Here is a 3,786-nt window from a genome sequence, read left to right as displayed (position 1 = left end):
TTTCAAGGAAAAATTGAAAGGTAGATATCAACAGGATCTGCTGATAGATTGAATATAGGAGGGAGAGGTAGTTAAGCGCATCTCCTAGTTTTCTTTTTCTGTTTTTTATTTTTCTCTTCTAGTTTTCTTATACAAGATGGATTCAGTTGCAATGAAATTGTTATTTGGAATTGACTTTAAATAATGGCATTACCTAAAGTTACGCCAAAATTTGCCTCAGATAAATTTTCAAGCTTTCAAAGTTTTTAGCTGGGGGAAGGGCATGGCTTTACTTCCTATTTCTTGGTATTTCCTAATCTCGTTGAAAAAAAGTTTCTCTTTTTCTGAAATGCTTGTTACAATGAAACCCCTTCTGGGAATTCTGTCTTATAAATTTAAATTAGAAAATCACCAGGGATATCTAATTTCTAGACAAATAATTTTGGAATTTTTTGTGTTGATAATTACTATCATTTTTGTCACATCTAAATGTATAATGAAAGTAATTTAAATTGCCTTTATTATTTTTCTTGCCTGCCTTTCGTGGGATAGGACTAGAATCATTAGGCTCTTTCTGTCCCAAACTAAGTGCTTTCCTTCTAAGAATTTCTTGGTTGATGTTGGATGGCTGCCCGGCTAGACCTCACATATTTGTGCCCATGTTCTGCCCCATGCCGGACTTTGCATAAATCCAGTGTGTCTAGACGACTGATGGAAAAGTGCTTTACCATCACAAGTGCCATTACACGTTGATTATTTTTGAGAGTGAACTAAGGCCACCTCTCTGGGGAGCTCGGGGCGACCTTTCGAAGCCAGCGCGTCTGCACCGCGTGCCCCCGGCCTACGGGACAGGCGCGTGGGCTGTGCTGCAATGCGAGGTCAGCAGCCCCAAGCACCGGGTCGCCCGGGCCCCCTAGGGGGTGTGTCTTTTGCAGCTTTAACAAGGAAGGGGCGGTTCAAGTGACTGGAGAAGTCAGCAATTTGCAGGACCGAGGGTTGGTGCTTTGAAAAGGAGGCGGAGGCGACAGAGGGATTTCCCCGCCCCCACTCCACTCGGTCCAATCCCTTCAACTTCTTTTTTTCTGCCGGCCCGCCAGGCCCCTAACCTGCTCTAACCCAGTATGCGGTAGAGGCGGCCGGGTCTCTTTAAGGCTCTAGCGCGCCTGCGCCTTGGGCTTTCCTGACGCGGCCGGCGGTCCCCGGAGGAGCTGTCTGGCTGGCGGTCGGGCGAGGGGCTGGGCGGTCGTTGAGCCCTCCGGGCTGCGCAGAGGGGTGGGTGAGGGTCGGGGGAAGGCCCGGAGCTGCTGCGTGAGCGCGGTGCGCCTGAGAACACGGGCAGGGCGGCCCGCGGAGCCGGGAGCGGGGCCGAGGCGCTGAGACGCGGCGGCGCGGCTGCCGGCTGGATGGGAAGTTAATGTTTACCGCGAAGTCCACCCAACGTTTCCAAGGTGAGGGGCGCCGCGCCAGGCTGGTCTGGCTGGGAGCCCGGGTTCTGCGGGGCGCACAGCTGGGCCAACGCGCGGCGGGCGAGGGCCGCCGCCAAACTTGTCGCGCGAGCGGGGTGGGAGCGCCCGGCCCCGCTGGGGCCTAAGTTCTCTGCGCTAGTGTCCTCGCCTGCTGCCTCCTCCCGCGACCATCCTCCCGTGGGCGCCGGGGAAGAAGCTCGCCGCCGGGTCTTCCTGTGGAGTCCCAGGAAGGTGCAGGGACGGAGAGGCTTCGGGGGGCACTTCCTCTTAAATCATGTGGGGGATACTGACCCTTCACCCCCGCCTTTGAGGCTAGAAGTCAATTCCCTCTAGGTGACCTGAGGGCAGAGACCACCCGCTCTCCTGACTTGCAAAGTTGGCGTCTTTATTTGGCCTCCGGGATTCTGCGCATGGCCGTGTCTCCAGGCAGATGATGGGCAAACCAGGTGTGCCAGGTGACTCCAAAAAATGCACTTGAGCGTTTTGTAGCCATCGCTGAATCATCTTATGACTAGCGGGGCAAGCCTCAAATTAGCCTCAGGATTTCCGGTAGGTTGGATTGTGGTTGGTGTTTGCTTTAAGAGTTGCTGTGATTTATTTCTGTCTGACTTTTGGGCATCTTAGATCATCTCAGTTGGCATCCTTTCACCGAAGACTTAACCAAAACTTTTGGAATGCTTCCTTCGCTTTCCTCCTATCTATCGCTGTTAGAGGTGATTTCGAAAGGCAGCAGCATTTTCTTGCAAGAATATCTTTTCTTCGGGTTACCGTGTAGGCTAAAAAATTCTTTTCTTTGCTGAAAGAATGAATTCTAGTGGTTCATGAAGTTAAAGAAAAATGATCTGTTGGTAGTCTTTATCTTTGTTCTGGTTTGATATGTTAGTAGCTTTCTATTGTGTTTTAATTTTATTAGTAAAATTTCTGCAGTGTATCAGAAGCTCTTTTTCTATTCCAAAATGCTAGCCTTAAGATCTCTGAGAATTTTGTGTCAAAGAAATCTTAGAAAACTCATTGAAGTATAATATACAGAAAAAGTTCGCAATTCAAAGTGTGCAGACAATGGACTTTTACTAAGTGAACCACCACAGATCAAGAAATTCAACATTACTAGGTTGGAGTATGTACCAAGAAGTGGAATTGTCGGTTTTTGAGGTATGTGAATGATAAAACTTTAGTATTAGATACTGTTGAACACTTTCCCGAAGTGGTTGTATCAATTAGCAGGGAATGATATTCCATATACCCCACATCCTTGCCGATGCTTGTCAGTTTAAAAAATTTCTGCTATTCTGGTAGAGGTGCAGTAATATGTATCAGTGTGGTTTTATTTTGCATTTGAGTATCTTTTATTGGCCAATTATATGTCCTCCTTTGTGAGGTGCCTGTTAAGTCTTTTTGCCCAGTTTTCATTGGTATTCTTATTTTTCTATTGATTTATAATCCTTAGTATGGATATGAGTCCTTTTGGAATATGTACATATATTACATTTCTTTTTTTCACTCTTTTCACTCTTTTAGAGGAGTTTTTTGATGAATTGAGATTCTTAATTTTAATGAAATATACATTTAAAATTTTTTCTTTTATGGTTGCTGCTTTTGTGTCTTGTGTTAAAAATCTACTCCTAGCCTAAGAATATTTAGATATTTTCCTGTGTTACCTTATAGAAATTTTATTTTTTCTCTTTTAAGGTGTACAATTTACAGTAAATTCCAGATAGATTGTAGGGGTCAAGATTCACTTTTTACCATGTGGATATCTATTTGACCAAGTACCATTTATTGAAATTACCATCCTTGCCCTTCTGCACTGTGTGGCACTTTTTTCATAAATCAGATGACTGTATAATTGTGTGTCTGTTTCTGGACACTCTATTGTTTCATTTGTCTATTTGTTATCCTTGCACTGATATTACAGTATTAATGTTACTTTATAATAAGCCTTGATATGTGGTAGTATAAGTCCTACAGCTTTGTTTCTTAAACTGTCTGGAGTTTTCTTGGCTCTTAGTATTTTCATATCAGAATCTACTTGTCAATTTCTACAAATTTTGGGATTGGAATTAAATTTGTATATTAATTTGGGGAGAACTGACATTTTAATTATGTTGAATATTTTAATTTATGAACATGGTATATATCTTTCCATTTATTTAGGTCTTTAAAATTTTCAGTAATGTTTTGTAGTTTTCTGTGTAGAAGTCTTGCACATCTTTCTTATTCTTAGGTATTTGGTGTTTTTTGATGTTATTGTAAATAATGTTTTAATACATTTGTGGCCAGCATATAGGAATACCACTGGTTTTTTTTTTTTTTTTTGGGTGGGGGGGGGGGGGGGGGGCCC

At 43.8% G+C, this 3,786-nt stretch overlaps 1 protein-coding gene across 1 annotated transcript in view; it reads left to right on the top strand.

Moving 5' to 3' along the window:
- The first annotated feature begins 1,328 nt into the window (after window positions 1-1,328).
- The window catches only part of EVI5 (ecotropic viral integration site 5), a 64,950-nt gene continuing 62,492 nt past the window's right edge, over window positions 1,329-3,786 (top strand). Inside the window, exon 1 of the mRNA XM_008580322.1 lies at window positions 1,329-1,427. The gene's annotated coding sequence lies outside the window, so the exon portion shown is untranslated. The remainder of the gene's footprint in view (window positions 1,428-3,786) is intronic.

This window comes from Galeopterus variegatus, unplaced genomic scaffold (assembly GCF_000696425.1).
Source record: "Galeopterus variegatus unplaced genomic scaffold, G_variegatus-3.0.2 Scaffold2065, whole genome shotgun sequence".
Classification (NCBI taxonomy): domain Eukaryota; kingdom Metazoa; phylum Chordata; class Mammalia; order Dermoptera; family Cynocephalidae; genus Galeopterus; species Galeopterus variegatus.
The sequence above is the reverse complement of the archived record's forward strand: the minus strand, read 5'-3'. Positions and strand labels throughout refer to the sequence as shown.